The following is a 12,986-nucleotide window of genomic DNA, read 5'->3' on the forward strand; positions in this document are numbered from 1 at the left end:
TCATTCGTTTTCTTTCCTGAAGAGTCAACTCATTAATCGTTCAGGTGCAGCTGACTCTTTCTTATTTGTAGTGACAGGAGCTACTGATGTGTAGCTAATGGGAACCACAGATAATCCCAACCTTCACTGGAGTTCCTCAACATGGCTTTGACATTTCATTGAGAGCCTGGGAGAGGAGAGACACCCAAAGACAGACCAGTAGGGGAGGGAAACAAAACTAGGGGAGGGAAAAAAAAATATTTTGTGGATCTGTGAGATCCACAAAAATAACCAGACCATGGCTGTTTGAGTTGATTTTCTTTTTTTGTTTGTTTGTTTTTCTTTTTTTTCTGCCTTGGTTCTTTGGGTGGGGAAGCCATACTTCAAAACGAGTTAGCAGAGTGTGACAGCACAATACCCTCAATGTCCCACCTCCCACCTCATTCCTGGCAGGACAATAGCCTCCCCTCAAATCTGTGAAGAATACATGCCAACAAGCTCCATGGGTGCCTGAAACCTTGGATAGTACCTAACCCTGTGTGTGCTGTTTTTTACTGTCCAATAAGTCCTCACTTAATGTCATCAGTGGGTTCTTGGAAACTGGGATGTTAGCAAAATATAATGAAACCAATATAGTAAAACCAATTTTACCATAGAGCTAATTGATATAAACAAGGGTTAAATTTCTAGGGCAGATTTCTGGTTACAAAAACATCACCAAACTTCTCAATAAAGACCAAAATACTTCTAACATTAAACACTGGAATAAATATGAACTATACATACATTTAATAAAGTAATAAAAATAAGATCATGATTTACCTAATTTTTGATGAGTCAGTGAGTGACAGCAGTTGTAGCCTGGTGGGTTAAATCAAGGAATAAATATTTACAAAGAGAAAATTGTAAGGAATACCCCATACCACCACATGGTTCAGAAACAATCATAAATACTGCCGGTTTGCTGAGTAATTTTGTATTGCATAGTTTATTGTCATGCATTTGTATGCTTATTGTCTACTTTTTAAAAATTTTACAATAGTTTGTATTCATTCACTCATTCTTTTACCTACCCACTTACCTGTGGGTGGCTTAAGCCTATTTCTGAAGCTCAGGACATAAAGTGGGAACCAGCCCTGGCCAGGATGACATCTCATCACAGGGCACCCTCACACACACCCTCACACTCACTCACATGGGGACATGTAGACATGTCAATGAACCCAAGGTGCACATCTTTGGAGTGTGGGAGAAGACCAGAGTACCCAGAGAAAACCCACACAGACATGGAGAGAATGTACGACTCCACATAGACAGTGGCTCTGGCACCGAATCAATTTTTTTCTCATCAGCGTTACAATGAAACAACGTTGAATGAAATGACATTATTTGAGGACCTGCTATACTACACACCTATGATAATGTTTAACTCATAAGTTAGGAGAGGTAAAAAATCAACAACAATAACTCCTACTAAAATAGAACAATCATAACAATATGCTATAATAAAAGTTATGTGAATATGGTCTCCCTTATTATCTCCTTCTAAAAATATCTTCATATTTTTGGACAGCTGTTGACTGTGAGTAACTGAAATCATATATATCAAAACCATGGAAAAGAAAGGACTGCTGTATTTGGTCCATCTCTACAACAATCAAGCGCCCTCTCACACTTGGCAGGAAAAGTCACCAAGGCCGTTTACAGTCCTGACCTTAGACCTGGTTGAAGAAAGGGGTTCCTGTTCCAGGCCTCACACATCACATACACACACACACACACACACACACACGTGCACACAGCATTTATTAAAGAACACATGAGAGCTTCAGTCACTCAGGACTCATAACTCTCAACAACTGCTGTGCAGACACACTGCTCGTGCCTCAAAGAGGAACTTCTGCCCATCTCGTGCCACAGAAGCTCAGATCTCATTGCTATTGAGACTGAAGGCCTTGAAGGTGCAGGTAGAACTGAGGTCTAGGTCAGAGACAGAGTGCTTCAGAGTGCAGGAAGAATTTCAGTAGTGAAAATGCCAAGGACGGAGAAAGAAATAAAAGGAATCCATCACGGTCATGCTTCCCTTCCCATAGCATGAATGTGATGGATTCCTGCATCACACAGTGTCAGATCCCAATGGACAGGAATTCACTGCCTGCTTCTTTTCAAGTTGTTCTCCTTTATTCCTCTTCCTCCTCCTCCTCCTCCTCTCCCCTCTCCCCTCCTCCTCCTCCTTCTCCTCTTCCTCTCCTTCTCTTCTTCTTTGGATAGGTCTGCATTTTATTCTGGAATAATCATTATAGTCTAATACAGTTACAGTTCTGAAAGGTAGTGATGAAGGGAGATCCTCTTGGAGGCAGAACTTAGTCCATAAATCTGGTTTTCCACATTTTACAGGAGGAGAGATGGCCTGAAATATAGATCTATCCTATGCTCAACTTTATTTCAGGTTATTGTCTATAGTCTCTTGAATTATTAATTTATGTTTTTTATCTTTTTACTTTCTCTGTGTTGCAATGGCCTAAATTGTTTTCCATTTTCTGGGTATACCACAATTTATCCACCCACCTTTTGACGAACATCTTGTTTTTTTCTAGTTTTTGACAATTACGAATAAAGGCGCTAGAAACATCCATGTGCAGGTTTTTGTGCGGACAGTAGTTTTTAGTTCCTTTGAGTAAATACCAAGAGGTGCAACTAGATTGTATGATAAGACTATGTTTAGTTTTATAAGAAACTGCAAAACTATCTTCTAAAGTGACTGTATCATTTTGTATCCCTACCAGCAATGAATGAGAGTTCATTGTGGAACAACAGCTCCACATCTTAATCAGCATGTTGTGTCAAGGTTTTGGATTTTGGCCATTCTAATAGGTGCATAGTTGCATATTATTGTTGTTTTAATTTCATTCCCCTAATGATGTATGATGGTAACATCTTTTCATATACTTACTTATCATCTGCGTATCTTATTTGGTGAGATGTTTGTTCAAGGTTTTTGCCCATTTAAAAAAAATTAAATTAATTTTTTTACTTTAAGTTCTGGGATATGTGTGCAGAAAGTGTAGGTTTGTTACATAGGTATATGTGTGCCATGGTAGTTTGCTGCACCTATCAACCTGTCATCTAGGTTTTTAAGCCAAGTATGCATTAGCTATTTGTCCTAATGGTCTCCCTCTTCTTCTTCCCTACCCCCCGACTGGTTCTGGTGTGTATTGTTCCCCTCCCTGTGTCCATGTGTTCTCATTGTTCAACTTCACTTATGAGTGAGAATATGTGGTGTCTGGTTTTCTGTTCCTGTGTTAGTTTGCTAAGGATAATGGCTTCAGGCTTCATCCATGTCCCTGCAAAGGACATTATCTCATTCCTTTTTATGGCTGTGTAGTATTCCATGGTGTATATATACCACATTTTCTTTACCCAGTCTATCATTGATGGTTTTTGCCCATTTTTAATTGGGTTGTTTTCTTATTGCTGAGTTTTAAGAATTTTTTTGTATATTTTTGGATAACAGTCCTTTATCTGATGTCTCTTTTGCAAATATTTTCTCCCAGTTTATGGCTTGTCTTCTCATTCTCTTGACCTTGTCTTTTGCAGAGCAGGTTTTTAATTTTAATGAGGTATAGTTTCTTAATTAGCTCTTTCATAGGTTATGTCTTTGGTACTGTATCTAAAAAGTTATTTCCATACTCCAAATTATTTTCTCCTCTGTTTTCTAATTTTTTTTTTTTTTTTACAGTGTCTTGCTGTGTTGTCCAGGTTGGAGTGCAATGTTGCAATAATGGCTCACAGCAGCCTCAGCCTCCTAGGCTCAAGCGATCCTTCTAAGAATTTTATAGTTTTGCATTTTACATTTAGTTCTATGATCCATTTTTAAATCAATTATCATAAAGAGTGTAAGGTTTGTGTTTAGTTCATCTTTTTGCCTGTGGATATTCTGTCATTCCAGCACCATTTTATTTAAAAGACGATCTTTGCCCTATTATATTGCTCCTGCCCCTTTGTCAAAGATTAGTAAAATATATTTATGTGGGTCTATGTGTGGGTTCTCTACTCTGTTCCACTGATTTGTCTATCTTTTTATCAATATCACATTGTCTTAATTACTATAGCTTTGATAGGAAGTCTTGAAGTTGGGGAGTGTCAGTCTTCGAAATTTGTTCTCCTTCAATATTGAGTTGGCTATTCTGAGTCTTTTGCCTCACTGTATAAATTTTAGATTCAGTTTGTTAATATCTACAAAATAGCCTGCTGGGATTTTGATTGCAGCTCCATTGAATCTAGAGATCAAGTTGGGAAGAATTGACATCTTGACAATCTCATGGACTATCTCTCTGCTTATTTCTTCTGTTTCTTTCATCAGAGTTTTGTGCTTTTCCTCATATAGATCTTGCACATACTTTGCTAGACTCATACCTAAGAATTTTTTTTTACGGGGGGTGCTAATATAAATGGTAATGTATCTTAAATTCTGAAATCTACTTGATCATTGCAGGTATAAAGGAAAGAAAATGATTTTTGTTTATTTAATTTTGTACTCTTCAACTTGGCTGTAATCACTTATTAGTTCTGGGAGGGCTTTTTGTGTGAGTTATTTTGGATTTTCTACATAGATGTTCATGGCATCTGTGAAAAAAAAAGTTTTCTTTGTTTCTTCCCAATCCATATACTTTTGATTTCCTTTTCTTGTCTTATTGCTTTAACTAGGACTTCCAGTACACTGTTGGAAATCAGTGGTGAGAAGAGACATCCTTGCCTTATTCCTGACCTTAGTGGGAAATCTTAGATTTTCTCACCATTGATGTTAGCTGTAGGCTTTTTGTAGCTGTTCTTCAGCAAGTTGAGGAAGTTCACCCTTACTTCTATTTTACTGAGATCATTTATTTTTATATTTCTCAATGTGTATCTTTTTGGCCATATATATAGTGTTTTTCCCAAACCTCGGAGGGCTGACTATTGACTGACCATAACTATTTAGAGGAAAAAAATGGATATATACTCTTTTTAAAAATTGTGGTAAAAAAACATGTAAAATTTACTATATTTACCATTTTTAAGTGTTCAGTTCAATATGTTAAATATATTCACATTGTTGTGAAACGGATCTCCAGAACTTTTTCATTTTGCAAATCTGAAAGTACCCATTAAATAACAACTTTCCTTTCTCCTTGCTCTCAGTCCCTGGTAATCACCATTCTACTTTCTTTTTTTTAAATACATTCAACTACTTTAGAACCTTATATAAGTAGAATCATACAGCATTTCTCTTTTTGTGACTGGCTTATTTTACTTAGCATGATGTCCTCAAGGTTCATCCATGCTGTAGCACGTGACAGGATTTTTTTTTTTCAAGATGAGGTCTCAATCTGTCATCTAGGCTGGAGTGCAGTGGTGTGATCCCAGCTCACGGTAACCTCTGCCACGTGGGCTAAAGCGATCCTCTTGCTTCAGCCTCCCGAATAGCTGGAACTACAGGCACGTGCCACCAGGCCTGGCTAATTTTTGTATTTTTTGTGGAGACAGGGTTTCATCATGTTGCCTAGGTTCATCTCAAACTCCTGAGCTCAAGCAATTCTCCTGCCTTGGCCTCCCAAATTGCTGGGATTACAGGCATGAGCAACTGTGCCTGGCATCCTTCCTTTTTAAAGATGAATAATATTCCATTGTATGTGTATACCACATTTTGTTCATGCCTTCGTCCATTGATAGACATTTGGGTCACTTCTTCCTCTTGGTATTGTGACTACTGCTGCTATGATCATGGGTGTGCAGATATCTCTTTGAGATCCTGCTTTAAATCCTTTTGGATGTATACCCAGAAGTGAGATTGCTGGATCATATGGTAGTTCTATTTTTAATTTTTGAGGAAGCTGTTTTTCATAATGGTTGCACCATTTTATAGTCCCACAAACAGTCCACAATGGTTCCAATTTCTCTGCCTCCTTCCAAACACTTCTGCTTTTATTTTACTTTTTATATTGGCAATCCTAATGGGTGTGAGGTGATATCTCTTTGTGGTTCTGATTTGCATTTCTCTGATGATTAGTAATGTTGAGCATATTTGCAAATGCTTGTTAGCTATTTATACATCATCTTTGGAGAAATGTCTAATCAACTTCTTTGCCCATTTTTAAATTGGGTTGATTTTTGTTGTCGTCTCTTCAAGTTCTAATGTGTGGTTCCCACAGTAGTAAATAAGGAGCACTGTATACACAACAGTTGCACATGGTGATTGAGGAACGTTTGCAGTATTAATTCATGTTACTTTAAATTTGAATACATGACGGTCTAGAAGTAACATACACAAAACATGAAAATGATTTGGTACTAGGTAGATATACATGCTAGAATTATTAAAAGTTTCATATTGGTCAAAATAGGTAAAATATTTAGTACAAATTTTAAAAGTTAAATTAATGGCAGCTTTATTTAAATTAATTGATTTAAAATTTTATATTAATACATTAAAATTTATAATTTGCCTTTTATCATCTTGAATATATTAAAAGCAAAATGATGTTTTGGAAACATATGAAAAGTAATTTTGGCTGGGGGTGGTGGCTCATGCCTGTAATTCCAGCACTTTGGGAGGCTGAGGCAAGCAGATCATGAGGTCAGGATTTCGAGACCAGCCTGGCCAACAGGGTGAAACCCCATCTTTACTAAAAAATACAAAAATTATCTAGGCATGGTGGTGGGCACCTGTAATCCTAGCTACTTGGGAGGCTGAGGTAGGAGAACTGTTTGAGCCTGGGAGGCAGAGGTTGCAGTGAACCGAGATTATACCATTGCACTCCAGCCTGGGTGACAGGGTGAGACTCCATCTCAAAAAAAAAAAGGGGGAATTTTATGTTTTTGTCTCTTACATATGCTTTATGCCTTGATAAAAATCTATTTCTACTTTTTGAATACATTATAATTTAAATATAATTACATTTTATTTTCTAATTTAAATATTAGTAGAACAAAAATTATGTAAAAACCTTGACCATAAATCATCAGTGATTTTGTTAAAATACAGGAAGTGTTTTATGAAATATTTATAATAATAAATTGTGTTTGTATTTATTACTCATCCAAATAATGCTTTCCCTGAATGAGATATATGCAATAATAATAACATTCAATCATATTTTACATTTTGCAAACTTTTGGTCATATAAAAAATCATACCTTTATGCATACTTTAAAATTTTGTTTTTACAAAAAATAATTAAGATAAACATATGAGATACAGTGTATGTAAGAGTTTGTTAGCAGACATATCTTTAAAATATCTATGTTATCTATACAGTGTCCAGAATTTTGTTATTACACTGAGCTCTGCAAACATTAAGGCTGGGCCTGCACTTTTACTTATCTAATCATGTTAGAAGGTGAGCGGGAGTATGGAATACTGGTCAGCATTTATTGAGTGCTTATTGTAGGCACCATGGTAAGTGCTTTACATGCATGATCTCAGCCAATCCTACAATAACCCATTTTACAGATGATGAAACTGAGACTCAGATGGGCCACGTACTTTATTCAAGGTCACCCTAGTAGTTAGTGGCTAATGGGATCTATATCCTAGCCATTTAACTCCAAAATCAGACCTAATCTGAGCTTCATAAATGCAGGTTCTTGCCTGTGGGAACAAGTGTGTCGCTACTGCCATGGTACAAGAGGGATCCCCAGGGCTTCCTTTTCTCTCATTTTGGCCCAAAGCAGAAAAGCTGTTAGTTGTCTCTGACTGTTCATCTGCGGTCTCTACAGACCAAGGACCAACCCAGGCCTTATTCTTCTGGACCCATCTCTCACTCTATCTTAGGAAGTTGGTCCAAGGGAGGGGGCCCCTGCCTCGGGGTGTGGGGGTATCAACAGCATGTGGCCTTTACACTCAGATCTGCTGAGGCTGGTGTCTTCCTTTCTGTCTGTCCCTTTTCTGTCTAATCTAAAAACCTACCCAGGGCAAAGATGAAACACTGTTTCATCTTGTTCTATGTGTGAAGAAGAACAAAAGATAGATCTTGGTTTGCTCATATCATAGACCCACTGACACCCTGTAGAACAGAGCATGGATTATAGATAAAGTTTAAATTCATTTTTGCAGGAATTAGGCAGCTTACAAATGAAGGCAATATCTGTGTTTGGACAATGACTACCTTGGGGCCCTATAGATTTAATGAAATTCTATACATCAAAGCTCTTTAAAAATCTCTGAGTTGAGATCATGCAAAGTGAACCCTATTCCTCTGGGCCCAGGGACCATGGTGAGAAGCGGTGAGGAGGGGAGAGAAAGAGGCATCAGCCTGGCTGGGCCATAGTGGATGACAGCACAGGCTGACTTCTAGGTAGCCCCACCCCAGGGCTTTCTGAGAGGTGGCCCCACTCTGGGTTGTGAACCTGTTAATCTCAGGAGCCACGGAGACGCATCCATCCCTTCGCCCCTCTCATGGGGATGCAGAGCAAGGAGGCACTGGGTCACTTATCCCAAGCAGTGGTTCTTGAAGTGTCATATGGGGACCCAGGGGTCTTAGAGACTCTTCTGTGGGGTGGGCCTCAAGATCAAAGCTATTATCATCATGATGCTAACATGTCAATTCCCCTTTTCACTCTTACTCTTTCATGAGTGTAGACCCGCGTGCTCTGGAGGCTACATGATGTGTGGTGTCGCAACAGTTTGAGTGCAGAAGCAGGTATGAGAATCCAGCTGTCTTCTCTTATGCCAGACAGGAAAGAGATCTGCAAACATGTAAAATGCTGCTATTATGCTTCCTGATTGTTTGAAAAATAGTTATTTTTCATAAAATATATAATTTATGTTAGCATATAATGAACTCATTTTTAAAAATGTATTATTAGGTAGTTTTAAAATTTCCAAATTTTAATTGCTAACATCATAAATACCAAGAGAGATAACCCCCATAAACTAAAGTTTGCTGGATTTTTCAGTATTTTCTAAGAATGTAAAGGAATTCCGAGACCAAAAGGTTTGAGAACTACTGACATTACTGAGTCTATAGATCACCCCAAATCGTGTGGCATCAGGGGCTCTGGGCCACATTACATGCTCACTCTCGACCTTTACAGAATGAGCAAATGGGTCTGGATTTCATTTAGGCTATTTTGAATTTAAGGGGACCTTACAGTCAAGAAGATATATTTTAATTATAAACATATAGATTATGTAAGAAAAAAAGCACCTTCAGCTATGAGTAGGGAAAAATAACTTTTATCTACTTTCATATTTCAGAGATACTGGATTTCTGAATTCAATATTTACTGTAAATCTTCTCCAAGCCTTCAATATGAACATTAAAGGTATTGTGAATCTCCAAGAGAAACACACTATGCTATATTTTCCAGACTTATTTGATCATAAACTTTTTTAGGAACGACTTGTAGAGCTAATGTTCCAAGGAATGCACTTCGGGAAAGTTCTTTACTCAGCAAAAGGATGAAGTGCTTCTGAGACCTGAGAGCTGCTCAGTGACTACAAGCCCAACGGCTTGCTCCAGTGCGGGAACAGGGAGGACTGACTGTGCCCTGTACTCTGGGGGTGCAGGGCTGGGTCTGGTAGGGGGTGGAGTGGGCCAGGAAGCATTCAGCCCAACCCGATGGTGAACAATGCAGCAGAGGGGAGAGAGAGGTGATTCTGAAGCCCAGGGCAGGCCTGGGTGGAGAGCAGAAATCGAAGCTTTCTAGATCTGGTGAGAATGGGGGATACTGGGGATGGGAGGGGAAGAGCAGCGCAGAGATGGGACAATGATGCTGTAAGAGATGGGAAGCCTAGGGCAGGTCTCACCTGCCTTATCCACCCAGTCACAGCGCAGGGAGTTGGAACGGAATGAGAGCTAGTCCATAAACCATCATACTCAGCAAACTAGCACAAGAACAGAAAACCAAACATCGCATGTTCTCACTCATAAGTGGGAGTTGAACAATGAGAACACATCACACACCGGGGCCTGTCGGGGGTGGGGGGCTAGGGGAGGGATAGCATTAGGACAAATACCTAATGTAGATGATGGGTTGATGGGTGCAGCAAACAACTATGGCACCTATGTAACAAACCTGCACATTCTGCACACGAATCCCAGAACTTAAAGTATAAGAACAAAACAAAACAAAATGGGGCACCCACGCTCACTCTCCCAAGTGACAAGGCTGCCAAGAGGAGCTCCTGTCCCTCTTTCCCTGTGCTCCCCAGCAGAGGGCCATTGCTGATCTGACAGGTGACAGCCTGACACTGCACTGTCACTTGGGGTGGGCTTCCTAATCTCCCTTTACTGGGCTTCCTTACCTGCAAAATGGAGTTGACAACAGCGCTTTCCTCTCAACCTCCCAGTGAGGTCATTCGCCGGAGGATCTTGCTCAGTGCTTGAGGTGGAAGCATGGACAGTTGAGGGTGGTGGTGTTATTTCTTAGGCCATGTTTCACCCCTGGGCACTGGGCTGAAGGCTGGCCACCCTCTTGGGTTTTGTTCCCATGTGTAAGCACATGACTGGGTGGGGAGGTCAGTTCACACCTCACTGTGGATTTGGCTGTCTGAAGTTCCATCTGGGGAAGGGAGGGGAGAAGTGGGAAATCTAACTTCAACCTTGGGTTCAGCCATGTTCTCCAAAGAGCTTGCTTGAAGTTTTGTCCCTTGGGGTGATGGGTGCTGGCCCAGGCTAACCTGGTGGGAATTCCACCCTCAGTGTGTGTTAGCCCTAAGGCACTGGTGACAGCCCCTTCTTATCTACTCCCGGGAAGGAGTCCTGTTTCACATTCTGAGATTCAATTTGGTCCACAAGTTTGGATGTGCTGGGGTTTCTGAAAGCCCAGACATACTCCTCTTAGGGCTGAGACCAGAACCATCGAGGAATATACCCAGGGGTCATGTGGATTAAAACCCTATTGGCTTTCTCACTCCTGAGGTGGATTTGGGAACTATAGCTTGAACCAGAATAAAAGTCAGTCTTCTATAGACGCCTGGGTTAACTGAACTCATCCAACCAAGACTTGAAGCCTCCGTGCAGTGCAGCACCAGCCACCATAGTCTGCCCTGCGAGGGAGGCCGTATGCTCCAGCTGTTCGCCTGGCAGCTTGGCTCCCTGAGCTTACTTTGTTTCTTCTAGTCTCATCAGATGATCCCTCCTTTGCCGTTGAAGATGAGTGAGGAGTGAAGAATGAGTGAAGATAAAGATAAAAGGTTTCATTCCACATCTTCCAGAATGTCTGTGCTTCCCTTTTTATAGACTTGCAGGGCTGTGAGTGAGTCCTTGTTGGAGATGGTCTTTAGCGGGAGGGCCCTTCCCTCCCTTTGAGGTAACAGCCCTTTCCCAGCTGAACGGCCTGGCCTCCTGCCCCTGCTCCTGCCCAGTGGAGCTGCTCCTTGAGGCTAAGCGAGTGGGGGTGGGGGGCAGTGGGATTGGCCCGTGCAGGGGAGGGCCTCTCTTCTGGGTTCTTTTGATTCCATGAAGTCTTTAGTCACACGTCTGGACTTGGAGCATATTTTGTAAACAGGCCATTTGATAGTTTTCTTTTCAAAGGCATCAACTTTGATTTGTGCCAACATGCTATTTTCCTAGTAATCTTTGCTAAGGCAACACTAAAATGGGTTTGTATTATTTGAGCCTAACTTGTCTGCAAAGCTGGTAGGAAGCTGGAGGGGGATTCCTGGCTGGGAGAAGGTTTGACATCACAGGGGTTAGCGTAAACATGAAGGCTGGAGGGGATGGCTGTTCTGCTTCCTTAGGGACACAGGAACAGCTAATGGGGTCTCCGGCATGCAAAAGATCCACCTGGCAATCCCCAGTTGATGTGGCCTTGGGCCACTTTGTAATTCTGAGGACAGTTTTCTCTTGTACATTGTTTTAGGATTGTTATGAAGATTAAACGGGATAATGTGGTTAAAGCATATAGTACAGTCCTTGATATCTTACATCCTAGCAATTACTCACCAAAAGGTTATTATCATTATTTTTAGGAGTGATTGAAAGGCTGGGATTTCTTTCATCTTTACCCCAAACCGCTGAGAGAAACTTTTTTTTGTCTCTCCCTCTTGACTTTCTTCCTGTCCTCAGGTTCCCTGGTTTTCTCTGTAGTCCGCACCCCACCATTCTCAAGTATTTCCTGATGCCTTTGTTTAAAATTAACCCAAAGTTTAGCTTGAGTCCCTCTTGTTCTATTGGGCTTTCCTTGACAGCTCAACCCGGACTTGGTAGCTGCTATTTGCTCCAATGGCCTCAGGCATGCTACAAATTCTTGGGGGCAATGGCAGATGTGTCAGCCCCAGATAACCCCACAGTGCCCAGAACATTGCAGGAAGATTGCCACAGATATACAGTGAGTTGCAGCGACTCTCATCTGGGTGGCTGAGGGAGGCAGCTGCTGCCTCAGCCTACCTGGCTTGCCAGTCAGGGGCACACAGAGCCACAGGTCTCTAGGGAGCTGCTTATTAAGGTCAGGTGTTGGCTATACATGGTTTATCATTATTTTTGTTTTTAGCTACATAGCCTTTGCTAAAATGATCTCAGGTGGACGTAGAATATAGAAAGCAACGCACAGCGGGCTGCTCTTTGTGCAGTGGGGAGAGGCACCTGTCGCCCCTCCCTTTGACTCCTGCACTTCTGTGGACTCCCCATGGCTCTGCCTCTTGGAGACTGGAAGCTACCAGGAGGGTGGGGCTTCTGACCATAGATTGCTGATGGTTACTGGCTTTCCACGGTTAACTTTTACACTACGACATGGAGCCTGACCTGCTGAGGACTCCTACCTCGAGGACAACTTGAGCTTGAAAAGTTTCATCCAGCCTTACTTATCTTTCATGTCTAGGAGCCCTGGGTACTATGGCTTCTGCCCAAGCATGGGAATAATACAACACAGGTCTCCAGGTTGGAGCCTACATTCATAGGAAATGAAGAAATAAAAGTGCAGAGGTCATCTGTCATCTTGGGCAGAGACTGAGAATGCCTTCCTCCTATCCACCCCCTCCTTTTCCTTACTAACAGAACCTACATGAGTAGAGGTGCCAATAGGAC

General features: G+C 41.1%; 1 long non-coding RNA gene across 1 annotated transcript; it reads right to left on the reverse strand.

Annotated features, from left to right (window-relative positions):
- Window positions 1-507: 507 nt before the first annotated feature.
- On the reverse strand, window positions 508-10,488 carry LOC117094974. The gene is made up of 3 exons (XR_004441761.1): window positions 10,265-10,488; window positions 8,581-8,703; window positions 508-840 (listed from the first exon to the last, which is right to left on the reverse strand). It is a non-coding gene; the product is annotated as an uncharacterized LOC117094974 (long non-coding RNA).
- Window positions 10,489-12,986: the final 2,498 nt, after the last annotated feature.

Source organism: Trachypithecus francoisi, unplaced genomic scaffold (genome assembly GCF_009764315.1).
Source record: "Trachypithecus francoisi isolate TF-2019V2 unplaced genomic scaffold, Tfra_2.0 Lachesis_group13, whole genome shotgun sequence".
Taxonomy (NCBI): Eukaryota; Metazoa; Chordata; class Mammalia; order Primates; family Cercopithecidae; genus Trachypithecus; species Trachypithecus francoisi.